The sequence below is a fragment of the Canis aureus genome, chromosome 2, assembly GCF_053574225.1.
Source record: "Canis aureus isolate CA01 chromosome 2, VMU_Caureus_v.1.0, whole genome shotgun sequence".
NCBI lineage: Eukaryota > Metazoa > Chordata > Mammalia > Carnivora > Canidae > Canis > Canis aureus.
The window spans coordinates 77506347-77520573 of NC_135612.1; the positions used below are offsets into that span (position 1 = coordinate 77506347).

The 14227-nt window shown below is 32.8% G+C and overlaps 2 long non-coding RNA genes across 4 annotated transcripts in view; one reads left to right on the forward strand and one right to left on the reverse strand.

Annotated features, from left to right (window-relative positions):
* Positions 1-1610: 1610 nt before the first annotated feature.
* On the reverse strand, positions 1611-9288 carry LOC144302624 (uncharacterized). Its single transcript, XR_013369569.1, has 3 exons — positions 9130-9288; positions 8231-8521; positions 1611-2553 (listed from the first exon to the last, which is right to left on the reverse strand). It is a non-coding gene; the product is annotated as an uncharacterized LOC144302624 (long non-coding RNA).
* The window catches only part of LOC144302616 (uncharacterized), a 41520-nt gene continuing 36566 nt past the window's right edge, over positions 9274-14227 (forward strand). For 2 of the 3 annotated variants that reach the window (XR_013369560.1, XR_013369561.1), the window contains exon 1: positions 9274-9375. This is a non-coding gene — a long non-coding RNA (uncharacterized LOC144302616). The remainder of the gene's footprint in view (positions 9376-14227) is intronic. The other variant, XR_013369563.1, reaches the window with a different exon arrangement.

Below are 14227 nucleotides of genomic sequence, written 5' to 3' on the forward strand. Positions count from 1 at the left end.
TAGATTGATTATAAATTTCATCATGAGAAATCATATAGAGCACTCAGTATGTCAGTGAATGGTAACTTTTAAAACTATCTATGGGACTGGCAAGTCCAAAATTCACAGAGCAGGCGAGCCAGCTTGAGATCATGGTAAAAGTTAATGTTATAACTTGAGTCTAATGGCTGTTTTCACTACATCACTATAACCAGAACTATTTGAACAAATTCCAAAAATTCATTCATCCATTCTCTAAGAATTTTCACAGTGCCAACTCTGTAGCATAAACCATTCTAGGCACTAGGGAGATTGCAATGAATAAAATAGACAAGATCCTGCCTCCATGAAATTGTATTCAAGTGTGATGGTGCTGTGAGCAGGAATGAAATTTATGTATATATTGTATAGAATATGGAATGTTCATATATGCTACAGGGAAAAATAAATCAAGAGATGGAGAAAGAGGTATTCTATTACAATCTGTTATAATCTCCCCTGAGGAGTCCTGCTATTTTCTCGGTAAGGCTTTTAAACTTGCTGGCAACCCAATCAAACAAAATTCTAGAAATATAATTTCTCAGGTTTCTCCACAAAACAACAGCTAGAACAGTTCATAAATAGCTTATAACACCAAGAAAAGACCACGTAGAGGGTAATCTTTTTTTTTTTTTTCCTATCCTAGAGAAAGGCTGTATATTGAGATGACAAGAAGATGTCCAATGTAACTTCAATCTGATCATTGGCTTCCAAAAGTAGACACCAATCCTCAGAAATCTGTATTTTCATTTCACTTATCATATTTTCAAGTTCAGTGGATAAAGAGTAGTTACCACTTTCCTCTTGTCAGGTGAGGCAAAATAATGTTTTGGCAGCAAGTTACCTAAATTTGCCACCTCACCTGAAAGATTGAGGCTGACTGAGAAGGGCTGTGGAACAAAAAGGGTAAAGGGTTGGGCTTGAGTTCCATAACGCTCAGAGGGTAGAGCTTCCTCTTTAATAAAGGAAGGTATATAGTGCAGATGTGTAGCATTAGCAAGAATACATTAAAATATGATAGAAGACTAATAGGAGAGGGTGAGATATAACAGCTGAGAAGATGAATATAAACAGGAAGTGCAAATTCTGTTGTCAGTGAAAATTGAGTTAAATACAGAACAGATAAGGAATAGGTAGGCTAGGCAGTTCCCATTTTTAGTGTTAGATTAATTTATAAAATGAATGGGGCCATGACATAGAGATATCAATTTGTCTTAAGGAATAAAGAAATAGTGGGCAAAATCAGGTAATGTCCATTTTTAATGAAAAAGGGAAGAATTTGTCACTCTTTTCTCTATTCTTAAAAACATTTTTGAGCCTTTTTATGATGCCCTCTTTTAAATCTCTTTATCTTGCTGTTTAGTGTGTTATGTCAAGTTTTCCTTAGTACAATTAATTAACTTAGTTCAATTAATGTACTGACCTGACTCTTTTTATTACATTTCTGTGACATCTGGCTAAACTGTCAACCTCAAATTTACAAAACAGCTTTATTATAGAATACGACCCTTTAACGTTTACTTAGATATTGAAATGACTAATGATTTTCCTGGATAAATAGGAGATTACTAACAAATTATTGCTAACCTTTGGGATACCTCAGTAGTTGAGCATTTGCCTCTGTCTCAGGTCGTGATCCTGGAGTCCTGGGATTGAATCCCGCATCAGGTTTCCCACAGGGAGCCTGCTTCTCCCCCTGCCTTTGTCTCGGCCTCTGTGTGTCTCTCATGAATAAACAGATTTTAAAAAAATCTTTAAAAAATAAATTATTGCTAACTTTATTAAATATACAAGTAAAGCAAAAGCGGAACTCTTGTATTTCAGGCTGAGACAAACTACACCCTTTTCAACCATGAAGAAATGGACAAGGCAAGGGGATTTTATATCATTATATAAGAAACAAAGCAGCTGTGGGTCTTAAAAGTAAGCCATAAAGTGGGACACCAAGGATATACAAATTATTTATAGAAAGCATATAAACATTAGGACAAGTTATACAATTTACAACATGGCCAGACGCTCTATTCTAAAGCAAGTTTAATTAATGGAACAGTGATACAGGTAGGTGAACAGGCAGGTTATTCTTCCTAGGGAAATTCCACCCTTGCCTCACTCAGAGGGCAAATCAACTGAATAAAATGCAATTGAGCAGCCTGTGCATGTCACACATTCTGATCCCATTAGATTGTGTTATAGGAAAAGTGGCTAAAGACATACTTCCAAATTTCTCATAAAACTCATTGCAGTCCTATGAGGACAATTTTTAAAGCAGAAAAGTGAAGTTATCAATGAATTTAATGATTTTTATTCCAATTAGAATTTACACTGTGTTGTTAACTGTAGAGCCCTCATAATCCTGACATTGGACATTAACTTTCCAAATTTCTATTAGAAGAATATTTTTAAATTGGTTGAAATAAGGTCAGGAAATCACCAACTTTGACATCTCAGCATTCCTTTCATTCCCTATGGTGATTCTTTAGTCACTTCGGTGAAGTCTCAAGTTGAGTGGGGCTCAGTTTGGAAACCACTTATCTGGAGGATCAAGACGATAGCATTTAATGAGTTATGATGATAATGGTCATTTGGGAACTGACAGCTTTAAGTAGAATATTATCATAAAGAGCTATTACAACACCATTAACTATATCCTGTATGCTAATGTAACACTGTGTGTCAACCACAGTCAAAAAAAAAAAAAAAAAAAAGAAAGAGGCCTTGATCCTTCATAATAAAGTACTGGCCCCCACCACCCCTCAAAAAAGAATAATGTTATCAACTTCTCATTTAAATTAATGAGAAGAATATGGAATAATGCAACATTTGAACTGGTCACTTATAATCTGACTGCACATTGTCAGAATATGCTGTAACATTCACAAATGCACATAGAGTATTTAAAAATCTATAATCTGACGTAAAGTGTAAAATCCTGCAATTCTGGGCCTGCAGTACTGCAAGGCAATAATGAATTGAATTTAAACATCATCTGTCTTTAGAGATTGAGCATGAACTCCTTTTTTTCTTTTAAGTTTTTATTTAAACACGAGTTAGTTAACATACAATGATGATATGGTGATTCAGTATTTCCATACAACACCCAATGCTCATCAGGACAAGTACACTCCTTAATCCCCATCACCTATTTAGCTCATCACCCACCCACCTCCCCTCTGGTAACCACTGGTTTGTTTTCTATAGTCAGGAGTCTATTTCTTGGTTTGCCTGTCTTTCTTTCCCTTTGCTCTTTGATTTGCTTCTTACATTCCACTCTTTCCAACTTCTTCATCTTCCTATTTTCATATACATTGATCTACTGTTACCTGACACCTGTGTGAGTTTGCAACATACAGAAGAAAGAGTAAAAGTATGTAAGTCAGAATTTATGTGATTTCTGATTCCTAGCAATAACTTTTATGATACTCAGACTCTTGGAGCCCTATCCTGTACAATAAGAATGAAACAGATAATGTATCAAATATTTGTATGAGAAATAAAGAAGTGACTATATTCCAAGGAAATCACACTAGAAGATAAAAGTGGAGAGGATCACTTTGTATCAAATCAAAATAACTAAACTCAATATGTGTATTTGCTAATGTAAATTAAGCATTAAAATGTACATATTCACCACTATTTGATTCCTCATTCCCCAGTCACACCTTGGAAAGTGTTACAAACGTAACATAAAAATCATAAGGAAAAGCATACGTTGCCCTCTCCAGTTTGGGTAAATGCAGCTGGATTTTCATGCAATTACATCACCATCAATAGTTTCTTTGAGCTACCGACTAGGAAAGCATTGGTGTGCCCAGAAACATGTTCTTAATTTGAGGTTATGCTAATCTTGTAACCTTGACCAAAGAACTTTAAAATTGAAAATCAGATAACTTATAAGATGGAATTAGCTACTTTAAGTACTCAACAGCCAATTAACTTGGTGACCTTCTAGGCATGACATGGGGAGATTGTGTAAAAGAATGTAGAGAGAAGGGAATATTGGGCTAGTGCCCTTTAGGATTAAAGAAAATTCTAATGATGAGCATAATGAAGAGAATTTCATTAGCAGATAATTCATGCATTTGATATATACCAATTAATTGAGTGGAATAATTACTTGGCTCTGACTTTTTCTTTTTAACTTGATTCTCTTCTTTTACATAGCTCTTAAAAGCACAATTATTACTAAGATCCCTGAACTCTAGTTTACATTATTTATATGGGTTTAATTAGACACTGTCAGTAATATATAAAAAGGTACAGCCTAAGGACCATTTATTATATATTAAATTGTTTTAGTCTCATAATTAAAAACAACAATCACATTAATTAGATTTCGGTTTATTAATACATTCACAAGTATCAGATAAACATCTATTAGGTGGTAGTTACTACATATATACACATATGTGTGTGTGTTCTACATGCTGGTATTCAGTAAACTAAAAAACACACAAGAAATGCAATCATCTTGAATAAGACATCCTAGTAGGAGAGAAAGCCAATAAGCAAATAAGTAAGCCATGTAATATTTTAGATAGTAAGTACCAGGAAGAAGAAGTAAGTCAGAAAAATGGAATTACTAGCCAGGAGGCAGTTAAGTTTCAAATAGAGTATTAATCTGTAATTAAAGTGGCATAAACACAAGGACTTGAATGTAATGAGAGAGTAAATTGTGTGTATTTATGTTAGGGAAAACAATCAAGTTAGATTGAATATTTCTGAGCTAAAAATCACCTGGGATATTTTAGAATTAGCAAAAAGATTGAATAGCTGAAAAGGAATGATGGAGGGTGGGATGAAGGCCAAGAGATAACAAGGGTGCAGTTCACATAGGACATTTTAGAGTATTACAAGGACTTTGTCTTGATTGGGAAGCCATTGACATGGAGTGGAAAAATCACTTGACTTTGCTCATATGTTAAAAAGATTACTTTGGCCACCATGCTGTGGATGGGGTATGAATGACAAAGGTAGAAGCAGATATACCATGTTGAGGTCTATTTGATGGTGGATGGTAGCAGGGTGATAGTGCTAAATGTAGAAACAATAGTTGCACCCTAGATAAGTTTAAATAGAGTAAAGAGAAGCTGAAGATTGAACATGGGGATTGAAAAAAACAGAGACCAAAGATGATTCCAAGTGTTTTATCCTGAGCACCTAGATCAGGAATGAAAGTATCAATTACTAATCAGATGAAATGACAATCTTAAAACACATTTCAATATTTATATTATAACTATATCCAGTTGCTAAGCTCCACAGGAAAAGAAAGTCAAAGAATAAACTGCCATATAGAAGATAGATTTAGAAATTTGCTGAGTCAAAGAGGAGAATTTACTACAATGCTTTCTGTATTAATTTTTGATTATTTTAAATAAATTCCTGATTTAGTCATGTTGGTAAATCTTAGCTCTATTAGCTCTATATATCTCATCAATAAGATATTTTGACCTATTTATTTGACCTAGATACTTTGATCTATTTTTTTAAAATCTTCTTATAGCTCATACTCAGTTGGATTGTGAAATTGTGGGAAATTAGCTTAAACTTCTTGAGTGAAAAGAAAGACACCAATCCTCTCACCTACCTGCTACATTTAAGAACTTAATCTAATTTAAGGGAATAAAGGAATATGAAAGCAATGCCTCAGTTGTTTTACTATACTTCTGCAGATATGTCAAAATTCTTCCCATACATATTTGTAAATTTAAAATAACTTAGACATCTGAAGATAGTTCATAGAGAAGAAAAAAAGTAAAATATTTATATGATTATATATATATGTGTATATATATATAATATTCTCAGAGGAAATAAGCAACATATTTTATGATTGTAAGTGAGCTTAGAACTTAAATTTCAGGAAACTACATCTATTATTTTGAATCACCTTAATAAACATTTACTTACACATCTAGAAAATGTCATTAGAGAGTCAGTTTGTTATTGGTATATCAGATCTCTTTCGGTCAGAAGAGACTGAAAATATAACTCACTCTGGCCTATACAATAATGGGAAATTATTGACTCAGTTAGCTCAGTAGGCTTGGGTTCCAGAGATTTGTTAGGCATGCTTCTCAGGCAACGTGGTTTATTTAGTTACCTCATGAGAGTAAATCTACCTATGTATCTCAGTGAATCTGCATTTCTAAAGAAAACTGCAGGAGAAAAATAATAAGTATTTTAACCTGTTTATATTTTTAAGAGACTTTATTCTTTGGAAGAACTGGATTTCCCTGAATGAAAGACACAAAAGATAAAAAAAAAAAAAAAGAAAAGAAAAAGAAACGTTAAAAAGAAGAAAAGTAAATCCATAAGGTTATCAATGTTAGTTTCTTCATTATGGAAAGACATGGTAGACTTTTTCTCCACATTGTTGCCATAACTACAGAATCATCTCAATCTACAGACATCAGTATTATGAAAAATGATTAAAAAAAAGGTGATATTTCTCAGGGAATGATTGTGCTAGTTTGCATTCCCAATGATAGTATATGAGTTCTCCAGGTGCTCATTGGCACTTGATATTGTTAGTTATGATTTCAGCCATTTTAATAGGTATATAGTTAAAGTTATGATTTCATACATTTTAATAGGTATATGTGGTATCACATTGCAGTTTTTTTTTGCATTTTACTAATAACTAAGGGAATTTAGTCATTAGCAACTTGAGGTTTATGAAAGAAGTTTTATCTTTTTATGTTTTCATCATGTGTGTCTCTTAACTGGTGAAGTGTCTGTTCGAATCTTATGTCTATTTGATTATTGGATTGTTTATCTTCTTATGACTGTGTTGTAAGAGTTCTGGATAGTAGCCGTTTATCAGATATGCCTTTTGCAAATATTTCTCCCACTCTGTGGCTTATCTTTTGATTTTCTGAATAGTGTGTTTGAAGAGCAGAATTTTTTTTTTCATTTTGATGTAGTTCAATTTATCAATTTGTTCCTTAATGTTTTGTCCTTACTATTTCCCATCAAAACCAAACAGAAACCCACACAACTCATGCTTCATTTTTAACTATATTTTTGCTTAACAATTTCATTATATCAGGTTTTACTTTTAGGTCTAATCATCTATTTCAATCATCTTAGTTTTTATTTAATATAATGGTAATGTATTATCTTTCTTCTATTGTCTCTTTTTCAATCTCTCCCCTTACCTCCATTTTTCTATTTTTTGAATAAACATATCCATGCTCATATTTAACCATTACTTGAAAAACCTATGCATTCCCCATTGAATTACCTACACAACTTATCCAAAATCAAATTATGTATATATATGCATGGATCTATTTCTGAAAATCCTATTTTGATTTATGTGTGTGTTTATTCTTATATAAATATTGAAGTGTCTTGATTATTGTAAAAAAAATAAAGGTTTAATTTATTTATGTGAGAGAGAAAGAGAATCTGAGTGGGGGCGGGGGTGGGGAGGGTTGGGGAGAGGGAGATGCAATCTCCCTGCAGAGCAGGGCTTTATTCCAGGACCCTGAAATCATGACCTGAGCTGAAGGCAGATGCTTAACCACTTAACCAATGGAGCCACCCAGAAGCCCCAGTCATTGAAGTTTTAAATAAGTATTGATGTCTGTCAGTCTATCTCCTACTACTTTATTTTTGCTTTTCAAAGTATTTGGGCTATTCCATGAGTTCTGTGTTCTCATATAATTTCCTTAATTAAACTAAAAAAATGAGATACCATAAATTCACATAGAGTTATAAAAATAACAAAAATATCTCATGTACCCTTTATTGGCTTCTCCCAGTGGTTACATCTTATATAATTCTATTACCTCACAACTGATGAGTTGACTGACAGGAGTCACCAATATTATTCTGATGTTTGAGTCAGTTTTACATACTGATGTATGGGGGAGGTGGATTGGTGTGGTACTTGTCTTTTTGTCTTTAGTACTATGAGATTTTATCGCTATACAGGAATTTCTGTAATCATCACTGCAATCAAATACAGGCTTATGAGCACCTAGAATTCCTTGTGCTGATCCTTCAGACTAATGTTATTTTCTTACAACAGTTTTATACTTAAATAAAACTTCTGAAGATAGTATAAAGAGTTTTTATATACCTTCCACTCAGTTTCCTCTATAATTAATATCTTACATTAATATGGTAACTTTTAATATATATTGATATATATATTGATATATATTACTATTAATTAAAGTTCATACTATGTTCAGATTACCTGAATTTTAACCTAGCAATTTTTTCCTGTCCCAGGATTCTATTTAGAATACTACATTTCATTTTTTTTTTTTTGTCTCTTTCCTTATTTTTTTTCTTAGCTGTGCCAGTTCTCACACTTTTCTTTGCTTTTGATCACCTTGACATTTTGAGTTCTACTCAGGTACTTTGTCATATGCTCATCCATAGGCATTAGGCTGAAATTTTCTCATGATTTGATTGGGGTTATAAGTCTTAGGAAGAAAGACGACAGATGTTAGATGCCTTTTCCATCAGAATATATCAAGGGTACCTGCAATCAACATAACTTACCATTATTGATGTTGACCTTGATTACATTGCTAAAATAGTATTTGTCAGGTTCTTGGACTATAAAGTTATTCTTCCTCCCCTCAGGCTTCATACTGTATACTTTGGAAGTAAATGAAGAAAGGCATCCCATACTCAAAAAGTAGAAAGTCATACTCCATCTTTTAAAGTCAGGTGATCTACATATGAGTGTTTCTGATCCACTGGCCTCCAGTCAGTAACATTGAATTTATTACACCAAACTCATTAGCTGTATATAATTCTTAATACTATTAACTTATTTTTTTTTTTTAGTCTCAATGTTCTCCTCTCCATTTTTTAATAGTACTACTTGGGTGGAAAAGCCACAAGCTTAATTTGATTTTTGTTGGTGACATGAGTTTTAATGGGACTTTATTCTTACAAATATTTCAGTACTATTTCCTGCTATTTGGAATTTAGAAGTGGAACATTTTTAAATCTGCAAACTTCTATCTTTAAATGCTATAATTTTTTTTCTTCCATTTGTCTTTTAAACCACTTAAGCCTTTCATAAGCTCATCTCTTTCTTCATAAACCTTACTAAATATAGACAGTAGTGATCATACATACACTTCAATGACTCTTTTCCAATCTCTTTTTCTATAGTCATAGGCTCAAAGGGCATACATTCTACCTTTTCAGATTTCAGGATTAAGTAACAGATTTCTAGCTTGAGGACCTGGGTACCTCACAATGCCCTTTATTATGTGAAGGAGCACAGGAGTTGGATCATCTGTTACGGGAGTGAAGATGAATTGGATATGTGCATGTTGAATATAAAGTGTCACTGAGATGCTTAGGAAGATCTATGTAAAGGTATTGTATATATGACATCATATACAAAGATATATCTTTGTTGAAGATGTGTAATGTGATGCAGCTATGTTTAGATGCCCTAGAACAATGCATTAAGTTAAGAAGGCAAATGTTTGGGCTCACTCAGAATTATTCTTTTGCTAGGGAAATAAAATAGAAAGGACAGAGTGTCAGACAAATATATATAATAGCTATCAATTTTGTGGTGAGCAAGAATCCAAGATGGACCCCAAGATTCCCACCCCTGGTGTGGCTGTGATTAGGTTGCATTATGTGGCAAAGATTAAGAGGTTTTACAGCTATAACTAAGGCTCTAATCAGCTTGACTCCGAGTTAAAGGTAGATTAACTTGGACAGGATTTAAGCAAGTGCTACTTGCCTAATCAGTTGATCCCTGAAAAAAAAAAAAAAAGATTTAGGCCTTCCTTGAATTCAGAGATGCTTTACTAATGTCATTGAAGAAGCAAGCTACTGTGAGTTCTATAGGTCCAAGGAAATGAATTCTGACAAGAACTTGGAGGATGACCAGGCTTCTGATGAGGTCACAGTACTGGTGAAAACTTTGTAGCCTTAGGACAATCTGAGTAGAGGAGCCAAGCACCCCATGGACACCATAAGATAATAAAGGTGTTTTGTCTTTAAGCCTCTAAGTTTGCGGTCACTTATACAACAATAGAAAATGAAAGGAGCTTTGTGGGTGTTATTATACGTTTAAACTTTGAGTCTGAGTTGAATAAGGAAGAAAGGAAAGACAGGAGCCTGCCGACAAAATGTAGCTGAAGGAATTAATGTACTGTTGGTTCTGATGAGGTTGAAAAAGCATTTACGTAAGCACACAAATTGAGAACATCATGGTCAAAACATTGAAATTTTTATGGCGTGGATTTCTGTAATTAACATTGACTTGTATGAACATCATTGTGTGTAAGGAATTAGATGATACTGAATATCCAAACACAAAGTAGCTGGGTTCTTTCTAGGATCTCAAAAAGCTGAAATTAAGGAGCCCAGGGTCCTCATCTAAGCACATAAGGGGCTGGAAGTATTTAGTTTCCTATAGGTGTGAGAGTGAGGTCCCTATTTTCATGCTAGCTGTTGGTTGGGGACCGCTTTCACCTTCTAAAGGTTGCCCTCGGGATGCCCAGGTGGCTCAGTGGTTGAAAGTCTGCCTTTGGCTCAAGCATGATCCTGGGGTCCGGGATTGAGTTCCACATCGGGCCCCTTGCAGGGAGTCTGCTTCTCCCTCTGCCTATGTCTCTGCCTCTCTCATGAATAAAAAAAAAATTAAAAAAAAATAAAAAAAATAAAGATTGCCCCCAGTTCTTCAGCATGTAGCTCTCATAGGCAGTTCACGGCACAGCTTTTTGTTTTTTTTCTGTGCCAGTGGGATCCTGTCTTTCTGACTTCTTCTCTCACCATTCAGTTCCAACAATCTTCTTTAGCATCATGTAATCAAAGCAATGACAATTCCATCACCATTTACCACATAACATAAACTAATCTAAAGAACCACTATGACATCATAGTTAGGTTCCCTGAGCACTCAAGTGCTGGGGTTATACAAAGGTACATGCCAGGGAGCAGGATTGTTCTGGGCCATTTTAGAATTTTGTCTGTGATAGTGACTATCAGAGGTTAGAAAACCGAAAAAAGGTTAGAAAATTAATAAAAAATTTCTAAAAATAAATTTCTAAAAATAAATTATCTTTATAATTTATATTTATAATAATTATAAATTATAATGATAAATTAATAAAAAATTACTAGAATAAAATTTGCAACAAAATTCTTGAAGTTTTGATACCATTTGGTTAGTAATTCCATATTTTAAAATTTATTCTGAAGAAATAACCTGTTATGTTACTTATTGAAGTGTTTTATGAAATAAAAACAAGATCAGTAAATCAACTATTTAAGGAAATATGACTGATTATATAGATTTTCACACAATAATCATAATCATGTGTTCAATATTTTAAATTATATGCAAATTCTAACTGATAAAAAATGAGTGTAAGCAATATGTGTGTTATACAAAGGAAAATGCTAGTAAATGACCTTGTTCTATAAGGTCAGATGAATTGACAAATGGCCATTTGTTTAAATATTCTGGCTATTTTCTAAATTTAAAATTTTAAAAATAATATATTATAATGTTACTTGGTTAGGCTGTTTTAACACAAAATATAACTAATACATACTATCTAGATAAATATAAAATACAATTTGCTTAGAAATTATTTTTTGAAAAATACAAGATATTGTCTTTTCACATTGTATAATACACAAACTCTGAAATCCAAATTGCCACAAATAAAAATTTAAGTTGTGGAGTAAAATAAGTGCAAATTCTTGGAAAGTCATGATCAAGACCTTACTAACAATTAGGGAAAACTGTCAATATCATATCCTTCATGAATGCCTTCATGTTATCCAGGTTATAAAGATTAATATTAGCAAATAGTTTTTTGCATGAAATACATTGTCTATATTGTATATTTGTCTATATTATCTGTATTATAAGAATCATCTTAATACACAGATTTCTTTATCAGAGGATCATCCTGTTGACTTACACTCTAAGTATAAAAACTCTTTTGAAATTTAAAACATTATTTTGTTTTTGGTATAAGGAATTAATTCATTCTAAATCAGTGCCTCAATTAAGAACATTTATGTATGAAAAAAAACAGAAACTCTATTCAGTTTTTGGCTTTGTTGGATTTCTGAAATAATAACATATAGTATTAATATAGACTTAAAATTCAGTTTTTGACTTTGGTTATTAGGTATATTTTGAGTGTATGTTGACCAGATGGATTATAATACTCATTAAACTGCTGAACAACCACAACAAAAAAATAGGAATATATCTTCATGATAATGCTTTGTAGCATGCCCAGCATCTGCATTTCTAATTTGTCTTAATTATGTACATATACAATTTGGTCAATGTTTTGCATTTCAAAAATCCTTTCTAATTTAAATGTATCTGATAGTTCATATGAGTAATTATGTAATTAAATGAGACAATCATTGTCTAATTGGCATATTTCAGTTTCTACTGTGATGTGACAATTAAGTAGAATCCATTGTAGAACATAATATCTCCAACAGAGAATTTAGGGACTATCAAGTAAGCACAGTGGTTTTGAAGCAGCATATCCTAAGGTTCATTTGCTAAAATGACTTACACCAAGTGGGGTGAGCTCAAATGCATAAGTTGCACTTAAACTAAAGCATATATCATCAATGGCAGTACTCTGTTAAATTGTAGGTTCAATGTCTTCCTGTCTTATACAAACAAATGTAATGGAATTAGGGTGTTGGGATGATATTCAGTCCATCACATTTATATTTAATGAATCAAGAGCACTGCACTAATTTCTGAAGTACCTGAGAAGCACTGCAAAATATTATGTTAATCTTTTATAAAGTGTTCAATTTGGTGATCTGATGATTTCTGTCTATCTATCTATCTATCTATCTATCTATCATCTATCTATCATCTATCATCATTACTATCTACCTACTTATTTGCCTATCTATGTATCTATCATCTATCTATACTTTGGTCTATATATGGCAGTTTATGATAAACTGTCAGGGTAACTAAAAGAGGATATTAGTGGTATTGGATTTTGGATAAGGTTGTCATATGTTTTTCTCTCTTAAGATAAGGTCATTTAGATATCTACTTAAACCAGTACAAAATATCAAATTTACAAGTATAAAGTCAAAGACCTTTATAATTTAATATAAAAGTAAAGTCTTGAGGCACCTGGCCGTGTAGTTGGTTGAGCCCCTGACTCTTGGTTTTGATTCAGGTCGTGATACCAGAGTCGAGAGTGGAGTCTACTTCAAATTCTTTCTCCATCTCCCTCTGCCCCTCCCCCTATGCATTCTCTCTCTCTCTCTCTCTCTCTCTCTCTGTCTGTCTTTCTTTCTAAAATAAATAAATAAATCTTTTTTAAAAAAGGAAAGTCATACTATTATTGTAGCATGAGACAGGATTTCCTACCTTTTTCAGGCTGAATGATATTCTATCATATGTGTATACCACATTTTGTGCTAAGTGTAATAAATCAGACTCAGAAAGACAAACACCATAGGATTTCACTTATATGTAGTATCTAAATTAATCAAATTCACAGAAACAGAAAGACTGGTGGTCACTGGGGACTGGAGTAGGGGGTGAGGAAGGAATGTTATTTAATAGGTGTAGTGTTTCAGTGGTGCGAAATAGAAAATTTCTAGAATTGGGTTTCACAACAATGTGACTATATTAACGCTACTGAACTATATGTTTTAAGGTGGCGAGGAAGATAAATTTTGTTATATCTTTTTTAAGACAATAAATAAATACAAGTAAAGACTTACTAAATTTTCCTGGAAGCCTAAGGATTTTAATATGTATTCCACTAAAGATAATCATATTTGAGCATCTGAATTCAAAAAATGCATCTATTGTCAGGGTTTAGTGTCAGATTTTGGAAATTATTAAAATGTTTTTCTTTCCTCTATAAGTTTCACTTTTCTTTTGCTTTTCAAGGTATAATACCTTCATTTTTGTTACATTTTATCAGGGCAATTTGGGCAACATTTTCTCATTTGAACTACATGGATAGTTTCAGAAGTCTTCTTGATAAATTGGTCCAAATTTAATTTCATACAAGTATGTTATCTTATTAGGACCACACACTCATCTTTGATGTTACTGTGGTTGCTTCCCTTTTATTTTTAACACACTGATTTTTTTCCCAAAAATATTTTATAAATATTTTGATTTATATAATTGATGCCTTCATGTATGAAAACTGAACTTCAATTTGAAATTCTGTTTCTTTATCCT